General features: G+C 42.1%; 1 long non-coding RNA gene and 1 other non-coding gene across 2 annotated transcripts; both read left to right on the top strand.

Moving 5' to 3' along the window:
* Nucleotides 1–7370: 7370 nt before the first annotated feature.
* LOC146864123 (uncharacterized) lies at nt 7371–8817 on the top strand. Its single transcript, XR_014970058.1, has 2 exons — nt 7371–7489; nt 8716–8817. It is a non-coding gene; the product is annotated as an uncharacterized LOC146864123 (long non-coding RNA).
* On the top strand, nt 8509–8584 carry LOC146864124 (small nucleolar RNA SNORD72). Its single transcript, XR_014977655.1, has one exon. It is a non-coding gene; the product is annotated as a small nucleolar RNA SNORD72 (small nucleolar RNA).
* Nucleotides 8818–11706: the final 2889 nt, after the last annotated feature.

Below are 11706 nucleotides of genomic sequence, written 5' to 3'. Positions count from 1 at the left end.
CAACACTGCTGTTAGGTTGGTGACCGCATTGGTTTGGGCTAGGGGTAATGCTGAAGATCTTTGTGTGCTCTCTTGGCGGGGATTGGGCACAGAAGGATGGCAATTGCTTGAAATGTAAAGCTGAGATGTTGGGTCCACATGCTTTCTGGTGGTTTTATTTTAAATTATACACTTGAAGTTCTGATAAAAGTTTAACTAGTCTGGCAGACAAATTACTGGTTTTGGTTCCACCAAGAATGTCAACGGGTTGCTATCAGTTTAGAATTCTAATTCACAGCCCTAGATATACATTCTAAAGTTCTGTGCAGACCATATGCATGCCAAAGCCTTAAGCTCTATAGTGATGTGACGCTTCTCAGATTGTATCAAACTTCTGTAGGTGAACACCAGTGTTAGTTCTTTCTCAGCTACCCACTGAGTAAGAACAGCACCCAACTCTGTTAGACTGGCATCTACAGTGATAGTTTACTGCCCGCTTTAAAAGAATGTGGAGCAGAGGCCAGCTCAGCTTTTTGACAGTATTAAAAACTTCAACGAAATTGCTTGTTTAACGAATACCACTCCTTTATTTAGTAACTCCCTTAACGTTTTACAAATCTGGGCTTACCCATGAACTACACTGGTATAGTATTGAGCCAACCCCAAAGACCTATTTGTATATCTCTCCCTAGTTGGTGAGGCATCTAATGCCTTTATTGGAACACAACTTTGGTTTTATACCAGACGAAGAAACTATGTGCCAAATAGTACAGTTCTTGCACCCCAACCGTATACTTGCATCTAATGGTCCGTTTTTTTTTTTTTTACAAGTTAAGAGATTTTGTTTAGAATTTCATTGTGCAACTCAAGATTTTCTAGAAAAAATCTGAGCCTGCACACCAGCCATATTCCCAAACCAGTTGTCGGTTAACTTTTGAAAAACGCTAGCTGCTGAAGCTGGGCCGAAGAATAATCTAAGATACTTGTATTCCAAAAGGGGTTATGGAAGTTGTCAGCTCTTGCGTCGAGCAATTTAATGGTATGCAGAACGCAAGCCAATTGAGGAAAAGAACCCCACCCTACAATTGACACGTAGTTTATGTATCTTAGGAAGGGGTTGACAATCTGCAGGTATTTCTGTTCTAGGTGCACGAGTCAGCACACATTCTTATTTACCTCAATTTTTTCCTTGCCACAACTATGGGAGAAATCCATTGAGAAGATTTGGTGTAATAACTCCCTCCAAGCATGTTTTTAAGATCTTGTTTAAGTTTCTCTCTGGCACTAAGGGTAGTCAGGCGAACTTTATGAATTACTGGTTGCATTTTCGACTTGAGTCTGAAATCATGCCCATTACCTTTGACCAAACCCACTTGTGCCCGAAACGCGCTGGCATATTCACTTATGTTTTCAGTGTTGATACTCTGCTCACCATTCACATAAGCTATAGGGATGTCACCAGCTACTAATGGATTCTCTGAACCTAGGTTAAGATAGAAGCCCATTTTAGCTAACTCTTGTCAGCAAATGATTTTTTAGGTCAAGCCTATAGCAGCGCATGAGCTACTATAGGAAATCGACCTCTTGGAATTGCTTTAGGAGAAGCTTGTGCATGTGGGGCTCACGCCATTGGCCATGGCGTCTGGCTTTAGCACGCAATTGGCCAAATGCGTGTGGATGTCCCAGCTTTTAGGAAAATGTTCACTCCCAGAACGATTTGCTCTCGGGAGCCAGCAGCAGCGCCAGGGGCCATATGTTCTTAATTAGCGTGGCCGGGCTTGTTGTCTCCCACGCAGTCTCTCTCCCCCCTCTTGTTTGTTTATATGAAGTCTGCGCACTCCTTCCACTCCTTGCATCACAGCCAGCTGCGCTTCATGCTCCATGTAGCAGGCGCTGTGTTAAAAGAAATCTGCATTTTCTCTGTCCCTTCCTCCGAGGTGCCATTATTCCCCATCTCCCCCCATCTCCCCAATCTAAGCCCTTTGTGTTTCTTGTTTGTCCCGTCTTTGTGGTAGTCTTTCAGAGGCCTTGCATGCAGCCTTGATCTGGTTCCAAAATATTTACCTGTTGGCAGCTTCTTGTCATGAGTGTATATGCGTAAATTCCATCACAAGCACCGTATGTAACTTGCCTAGCTGTATTGTAAACTGCTGACACTCTGCGTACAGTTTGCACTATTTAAAATTGCATTAAATAGTCATTCGTACAGGACGCAGAGACCTGTTCTTTCTGCTACCAATTTCCTTTCTATGGTCTGCGACTGTCGGCCACCCCCTTCTCCCCCTTTCAGAGAGGTCACATGATTACACCGTGCAACCCCACCCCCCACACTAATGAGGGATGGCCTCTCGCACAGCAGTATCCGCCTCTTACAACAAAGCAGCTGCCTCCTCCTTTGAGGCACCACGAAGTTGCAAGGGTGGCGCAGCAAACGCTATATCAAAGGCATGTCAATATACTTATTGGGGCAGAAACATTTGCCAATTCTCACATGCTTGAAGAAACCGCTCGATCGGTGCCTGCTACCTTGTGTGGTCTTCGTATAATTTTAAACGTTCTGCACTCATGTGCTTTAGCTTAATGTGTTTGCTGATATTTTGAGTGCCAACAAGACGTTGCAAAGGAAATAAAGCTAAGATGCTGATCTGTCATATTTATCCACTCTCCGACCAAAAGCACAATCATCAAGGAGATCACGCATTGGAATGGGAATTTAAGATTACCCCTCTCTAATGACATTTTTAAATACAATTCTAATTATATTTATCAAATGAATTTCCGTAGAACACTGACTTGATGTAGTCTTTGTGGCAGTGCAAATAATGAAGTCAGTATTGTTTCTACCCTTACTCATTTTGGCGCTTTTGGGTGGATGAATGGTGGAGCTGTTATGCCGCCTATTCCCAGGATTTAAAGCTGTGAGAATCACAGGTGTGTGGCAGCAAGCACTAATTTCACTGGGCTGGGGCGTAGATTTTCTGCCAGCTGTAGTTTTGAGGAGCTTGACACTCAGTTGTTTGGCTTGAAGGGGGCCAATTTCTGAGGCAGGGCGCTGCTTGATTCCATTGCAATTACTTTTCAGCCAGATGCGCTTGCGATCTGTGCTTTTTCGGCTGGAAACACATCTGACACGTGCTGTTTTCAGCTGTAGACATTTGCGTGCCATCTGACGATCACAGGCTCATGTCCTGACCTTGGCCTTTCAGCCTTCTAAATTGAATGAAATAAGGACCATGTATAGCTGGTGTATAGTAGTTCTGCAATGAGTGCATGTTAGGTGTGCTGCGCAACCTTTCAGCTGTGTTCCAAACTTCGTAAAACAGTAATCATTTTGAAGGGAAGGCAACCTTCCAGTGCTGTTACCTCCAATGCCTTCGCCATTTGCAAAGTTATAGAAGTTGGGTGGCAACTTATCTGTTTAGGCTAAACCTAGACAGCTATCGAGATTGCTTCTGGGCCCAAGAAGCCCAACCAGACATGGCCACATTCATGCTTTTGTTTTATACCACATAAATACACCCCTCATAAACACTCAAACTAGCAACCAACCACACAAATACACTCCACACCACGAAATACCAATCAACATAATTCCACTCAATACCACACAGTTTCACGCCACGCAATTCAACTCCACACATTTCCATTCCACACCACATAATTCAACTCAACACAATTACACAACACACCACACACATCCAACCCACACCACAATTCCACATCATGCCTCAAAATTCAACAGCACACCACATAATTAAATTGCACTACATTTCACTCCACAATACAAAAATTCAATTACATTTCACTCCACAATACAAAATACCATACCACATAATTGCACTCCTCTGACAGTCCCACTCCACATAATTCCAGGACACCAAATACCACATAATTGCTATCCACAATTCCACTGCACACTGTGCCACTTACTTCCATTAAACCACTCCACACAATTCAACTTCACAATTCCACAGCCAACAATTCCAATTCAACCCACATATTTCCACTCCGCACAATAACACATGGGTAAAAGACATTGTAATTTACAACGCCAATAGCTCTCACAAAAGCGAGACCTTTTGGCTTTGCCAATGCTTGTTTATCCTATTGATACACCGTAGATACTGTGGATCTCCCCAGACATTCATTATTATTAGTAAAATGGCCCAGCATGTCCATCCTTTTGCTCAAATTCTTGGGCTTGACATCTGTCCGTAAAACTGCTGTTATTTGTCCATTTATCAAAAAAACATCAAATCTATCTATATTGTTATAGGAGATGCTTAATCTGCCATGACTCGTAAAGGCACAGCTCCAACCAAATGCCCCATGACAATCGGTGACTGAGTTGCGTTCAAACGTCAACTACACTGCTGAGTTTCTCAGTACACATTTAGTCTTGGCCACTTCAACACTACTGATTCACTCTGGATTTTTGTTGCTTCTACTTTTTATTTGGAATCGCCTGATTGTCTAGCATAACATCCATTTTCCAGTAGATAGGCAAGTAGGATTGTTACTGAGACGATTTTCAGATCCTCGTCTGTAATAAGCATAAGTGGGACTTCAGTTACATTTTCCCCACTTTTGCTACGTGTTTACAAGACAAATAGATTCATTACCTGCATCGGAACCAGTTGTAGACAACATATTCACTGAAACTTCAGTGCTTATGAAGAAACCATACTTCATTCCTACATCGTTCAGAGCAGGATCGCAATAAGCCAGTAACCTTTCTTGTGTGTATAATCTGCTCCAGGTTTCCGCAAGCACCATTGGCACTGACACATATTATATAATGCCTTCCTCAGTAGCTTCTAACTTGTGGTTCCTAGGATGAAGAAATTGAGGTGGCTGTACAAATTGGTCACCATATTAAAATGTCAGACTGCCTACAGGGTAGAGAAGTTGGAGGAGCTGCCTGTTGCAAGATGCTACATAACTTCAGAATAAATATTGGTCACAAATGCCTGCAGAAACTGGTATGAATATATAATTTCCAAAAGCGATGTGTAACAGCAAAAGGTCCTCACAATGGCTGCTGACGTGCATCTCCCATAAACATGACGTTTGTACATGCCAATGAGGATCCATGCTAAGGACTAGGCACAATGAGGAAACCGCGTGCCTGGGGAATTCTGCTCGCCTGTGAGGTGTCGAATGGACCCGCACACTTTGGCTGTGAAGCTGTTGGTAAATTGGTCGGCTCATAGTTGAAAGCAGTCAAGTCGACGTTGAGACGGTCCTCAGAGCGAACAAACTTGAAGTGGGCAGAAATACTGGTTCAACTCCCTCGTCGCTAAATGTGTAGTGATGACCCACAATCTGTCAAGCACTTTAAAAGTCTTGATGTCCAGAAAGCAACTGCTGAACTAAATCTCCATCCTAAGCGCTAGGGACAACTGAACAATAATACTCTGCCACTTATTTGTCTTGGCGTAGAATTCAATAGTTTATGGTACCATTTTTGCCAAGAAGAGAACCTGATAATCGGTTTAGCCCAGTTTCCGTGAGGCAGCAAATATTTAAATCTAAAGCTGCGCATACATCTGATGTTTCATGCTAATGTTTGATTGCTATCATACTAGTACCGCTTTTGAGTAATAAATTTACCAGTTTTACACTTTAATAGTATCTGAATACAAGATGAGGTATTGCGAAGTAAAACAGTTTGCTCCCAGAGGTTTAAAAAGTCAAATGAAGCGCTGCGGAGAAAGTACATTTGACACTGTCAAGTCACAAGCCTAAACAATGCTTCTAAAATTCATTACTACCACCAGTTGAATGCACAGTTAAACAATTGGGTGCGTCATTAGGTAAATGTAAATTATATTTTGTGATCATGGAAATTGTACAAACTTCCCTACCAATCCAAACGACCTTGATTTGCCAAGTAAAAACTTGACCTAGTCACAGGTTACAATGTCAAGAGGGTCCTAAATGCCTAGGGTGCAGGTGAGGGGCATGGTTGGAAACTCTACCACTTCACCTGTCTTCAAGGCCTTCATGAGGAAGACCCTGTCACCAATCAACAAATGTTTTTTGTTTACACAGATTGCTCTCTAAGATCTTAAACTTCCAATATCAAATTTCTGCAGTACTGCATCTAATTAACCAAGCGCCACTGTACTTCCTATAATCGTATGTATCATGATGCACTGTGTGGCATATTTGGGGTCTGGAAACCGGCATCGTGACTGTCTAAAACATCCTTGTGCTCCTTTTCTTTTCCCCACTGCCATCTCTTCGATGTTTAACCGTTTTTAGGCTACCCACTTCTGTTCCTGCTCTTGTGTTGTCACCCTGTACTACCCACCTCTTAACAGGTGTTTCCTGTGATTCTTTGCTAAATATTTGCTCTATCTGAAGATCCTAACCTGTCCAGTACCTAGATTTTGTCTCCCTGTTCGCTTGACACTTTTCCTGAAACGCCGCATGCTGATACCACCATGCAGATTAATAGTGAGTGGCAGGGTGCAAGAGATTTTGATGCAGGATATTCAATTTGGCAATTGCTCAATGAATGGTAGGGCGTAGGGGGCAGGACACAACTGGGGACTGGGCAAGCAAATAAATGCTCCCTTATTGAGTGCTGTAGAAATGCAGCTAAAAGAGTACCTGCACAAGCAGACGAACACACTGGATATGGAGGCAGTACTCTGGCCATGCTCCTGGGGAGGGCCAAACACCCCATCAGCTTGAGTTACTGATACCTGTATTTCCCCTTGAGCTAAGCTACTGCTCTGGCAATAGCTTTTCCTGTGTCCTCAATTCTATGGCCCTGCTATTTTAAGCTTAATGTTGGAATATTTCAACTTTTTAACTACCATGTGTGGAGCGTGGAATCTGGAAACATGGTAACCTTTCCCAGACCTGTTGTATTTGTATTTTTCAGTTAACCTTTGGTCAGCTGTTTTCCAACTCATGTCTTTATTGAATATGCTTTTTAGGCCTCATTTGAGACCACACAAGACATTGTTTACTTACAGTGGGCTTGGGGCCTACCCATTACCCCCACTCTTCGTGTTTGTCCCTCCCCAGGAACACGGCTCAAATACTGCTTCTGTATCCATTGTGTTTGCCTACTGCTTGTACTATTGGGGGTTCTTTCTTTTAGTTGCATTTTTACAGCACTATTAAGGGTGCATGCGTTTGCTTGCACCGTCATTTTGTCCAGAGTTGTTTACATGTCCCCTCCCCCACCCCCTTCCATTGATTGGACTGCACCAAGAAAGGAGTCGTTGGAAGAAGTAAACCGTGGTGAAAGAGGAATATTTTACCATAGGACACGGGCAGATGTTGGTCTGGTGGGAATTAGCGACCCAGTTGATATTTCATTGTACTTCTGAAACGTACCAAAAAGCTATAATGCATACTTTTAACATCCAGATATTTTAAGTTTCTAACGGCCTCTTTTTATTATAGATAACTGGAGTGTGAAGGCTAAGCGACGCAACACCACAGGTACCGGCCGTATGAGACACTTAAAGGTTGTCTACCGTAGATTCAGGTATGTTCTGTGATTGTCTTTTGTATTGCCTTCCTGACTGTAAAGATTAACTGTTGGTCAATTTTTCCACAATCTGGAGGGGTGGGGGAATGTATAGGGTAAATAGTTTAGTTAATGCTCAGAATATATAATACTCTACAGGTGTAATCTGGTCTAAGTGCACTTAATAGTTACCTGTATATCCTCCCCACTAAAAAAAAAATAACCTGGGCACAAGTGAATTACAATAAAGTTAACATTCTTTTTTTTGTTCATTATTTATGGGAGAAAGTACCCCCTGTTATACATTAGAAGAATATTAGGAGTTGGAGGCGTTAATCACCATGTAGGAACGGGGCCAAATGTTCCTTTATGAGGTCATGGTACTCTGAGGTGACTTGCAATAGCACGTCCAAATAGTAATTTGTTCCTTATGCTACAAGGTCACACCATCCTTGCTCTTTGTTATGAAAGAGGAATAAGTGTGGTTCCAGGCCTGAAGTATAAATGTGAACTTTCATTTGAAATTTAGCACATAAAAAAAACAGCAGTTTGATGCAGAATAACAGTATTGGTCTAATTGAAGTCCTATTTAAAGAGGCCAGATGCACAAAAGGTGGAGATTCTATTTTTTCTGTAATTACCTTTAGTGTGTTAAAATGTATTGCCATATTTCCTTCTGCTCTTCGCTGGTTTAGAATAACTGACACAAAGAATGACATTCCAGTTTCTGTGCCTTGTTTAAACTGCAGCTCCAATTAATTTCAGTGACCTGCCTTTTACTGGGGCTGCTGGCAGGAGGTTTCATATATTCCCTTTTTGGGGGTTTTTCTGCAGAAGAGATCAAAAACCATTGTGTCCTTGCTTTCAGAAAACTGTCCATTTTCTGTTTCTGAATTCTGTTGCCTGGCCTTTGGGGTAAAAATAAAGCAGTTGAATTGCTTGTTGGAAGGCATGTAACCTATCGGCAAGTTAGTTTTCTGAAGTTCTTAAGAGATTAAGTTGGCTCTTTGGTTTCTGTAGTGGTAGACTACTTGCACAGCTTATCAGTGATGTTTCAAATAAATGTCTGAACATATGAAATCAAGTGATTTCAATTATTTTCTGAGATAAGCAATTTGCATGTGCAAGTTTTTCTCTGTTGGTGGTTTCTTAAAACGTATTGGTAAATTAAACCACTTTGGTTCAGACTATATAGTTTCCTGGCGTTTCAACAACCACTAATGATACTTTGTCTTTGATTACAGGAATGGATTCCGTGAGGGCACTACACCAAAACCGAAGAGGGCAGCAGTTGCAGCATCCAGTTCCTCATAAATATTTTGTTAAAATAAAATATGCCACATAAACTTGGCCTACATTTTGTCAATCTGTGGAAGTTTACTATTTTACTGAAAGTAACTAGTTGCTATACTACAGAATAGCATGTAAAACCTGCTGATAAACTGTCAGATTACTCCTTGCAAGAAAGGGTTTCTCTAAGCAAAAATGGACTTTAAATGAAACTCCAAATTTTTGACTTTTAACTGTCAAGGTTAGGGGTTAGTTTGGCACCACTTTGTGCCTTTGCTATAATATTTGAACTGCCAACTTTGTATTTTGATTTAATAGAATTGATAGTGTTTAAAGTTAGTCAATCAGTTGGGAACATGCTGGATTAGGAGTCTGCTGTTACGATTATGATGTGATGTAGTTTTTGGCATAGCCTAAGGCTTTCATACTGAACTAAAACAATATTTGATCTAAAATACATAACCATATTAAATAAATGCATTTCACTTGAGGGAAGGGGAACTAAGCACATCTACTAACATTTACGTAAGAATGGGGGTTATCCATCCTTGTCCTGTAAGTTTATGAAATTATGGTAGTTTTGCTCAAAGTATGTCTTCATGGTGTGCCACCAGTTGGATTTTGTTGTTTTTATCAGATACATGGGGTGGGTTGCATGTAAGCAGTGCAAACCCAGTCAGCTGCAGCATGGTTAGGGTTTTGTGCCTAAATGTCTAAAGTTTAGCTGCCTATCGGAAGGCATGTTCACTGCTTATGCTTTTTAGAAACTGTTAAGTAGGTAAATGCAGTTAGCTGTAATCCTGAGCCTAGTCTAGGAAAAAATCAATTTCCATCTGCCGCATAGCATTTTACAAGAGGAAGGTTCTTCAGAACTTGGATTTGCCAAGGCAGTGACCACTCGGGCAGAAAGGTAGTAATTGGCATTTACTCGGTGTTATAATTCTATTCAATCGCACGTAGAACCAGACTAATTTGTCTATTCAAATGAAAATAGCCATGTCCCTGGTGTCATTGGATCCATACTCTGACAAAGGTAGCAGTGGCTGAAAGAGTAGCTGCTGTACAATGGTGTATTGCCAATTTAAATGCTCTTTAAAGATCTGCGCACCAATAGGAAGACTTTATATACCTTCCTGATGAGTAACAAAAGAAAGCTAAGGCAGTCATAGAGTAGGGGGAAGAATATCTTGACTTCTGCGTCAGATACAAATGCCACGGTTAGGCAGTTGGCTATGGGCATTGTAATAGATTGAAGTGTGGCTACGCATTTCAGGGTATAAACCTGAATTACTTTCCTCTTTGGTCCATAGGTAGATCAATATAAACAATACTTCAATGCTTCAATGGCTTTAGCCAACCGTTAAGCAATCTCTTAGGAGGGGGTGTTACAGATAGAGGTCAGGGAAGGGTTACATTTATTCCCAAATATCAGGTGACTTACAAGGGCTCCCATTTGCCTGAGGCAAAAAGTCAGCAGATTTTTTTGTGCCAGAAGCAGTACCTCAAGGGGAGCTGCCTTAAAATCCAGCAAAGAGTATAAAGTCCTTCCAAGGCTCCTGGGAGCCCATTACCATAGGCCGACTAACTTAAACATGATGAGGCCAGTGTATGGCCTTGAGTTAATAAAAATCTCCCCCATAGTCAATGTGCCCCCAAACAAACATTGGCATAGCAAGTTGGTCTTGCTTTTTGGGGTTTTATAAGTGTTTAATCATGAAACATATCATCCTAACATCCAGCGGCCCCCCTATAACGAGACGTGTGGGGAACTGGTTGCTCTTCTTAAAGGAACCTTATTAAACTTTAAGTAAGGCATGTGTTCCTAGAGGCAATAATCACCCACCAGCTGACTGCAGGGCTCTGAGGTTGTACACCGGACTGAGTGCGTGAGCAAGGAAAGACTGCATATCTTCCAGTTTCTGAGTAGAAGTGAGAGCAGTACTGAGATGAGTGGGAGGGGCACCCTGAGAGGTGGGCCAGTGCACAGCGCAAGGTGTAGGAAGGCAGCAGGTATGAGTAGGCAGTACAGAGAGGAAACAGTCTAAGAGGTGGCAGCAGGAGGTAGAGCCTGCCCTTAATGTATAAACAAACTAGGGCCCCTTCCACGAGCACAGAAAAAAGAATTCCCTGCACTGGAGACATGCTGCACTACAAGAAACGGTATTGGTAACGAAAATGAATGGGGATGGGTTAGCTCTGTACTGACTGAAGTGTTATGTTAATTTAATCTTAGGTGCTCAGCTACCCAAAGGTTTCCCAGCGCTTCCTGTACAACCGAGATAAGAGGAAAGAGTAAGTGGAATCTACATATTGAACAACCAGGTTTTTACGCTCTTCAAATAATTCTCAAATAGTTTGTCTGAAGTGCCAACGGAAGGGAGTTCCACAAAGAAGGTCTCGGACAGAAGAGGACGGACCGACCAAGCGGGGCAGCCTGAACCTAGGCACTGTAAATTTCACCTGAGTTGCCGAATGTAAGGAGCGTGATGGAAGATAAAGGTGAACTAGAGTATTTAGACGCTTTACCACTTTTCATTCTGAACATGTAGCTCGGGGCTTTTGAACTTTTATGGTTCTCAACCCTGAGCCAATGAAGATCATGGAGGGCTCCTGAAACAAGCTCTTTAAGGAACCTTACAGAGCAACCAGGCGGCTGCATTTTGGACCAGCTGAAGCTTCCGTACCACATCCTTATTGGCTCCGGGATATAAAATATTAGCATAGTCCAACCTTGAAGTGACCAGAGCATGGACCACGGTACGTTGAGTGGACAGAGGCAACATCCAAAGGATTTTTCTAAGCCATTTAAAGATAGTACAGCAAGTGGGTGACCCCTTTACTGTTTGTTGCCTCATTGAAAGTTGGTCATCAATTGACACCTAGCTTCCGGACCTGCTGATTGGGTTTAGGCAAGGCACCCATTTCAGATGGCCAGTGTTGGGGGC

This window comes from Triturus cristatus, chromosome 2_1, assembly GCF_964204655.1.
Source record: "Triturus cristatus chromosome 2_1, aTriCri1.1, whole genome shotgun sequence".
In the NCBI taxonomy this organism is placed as follows: domain Eukaryota; kingdom Metazoa; phylum Chordata; class Amphibia; order Caudata; family Salamandridae; genus Triturus; species Triturus cristatus.
The sequence above is the reverse complement of the archived record's forward strand: the minus strand, read 5'-3'. Positions and strand labels throughout refer to the sequence as shown.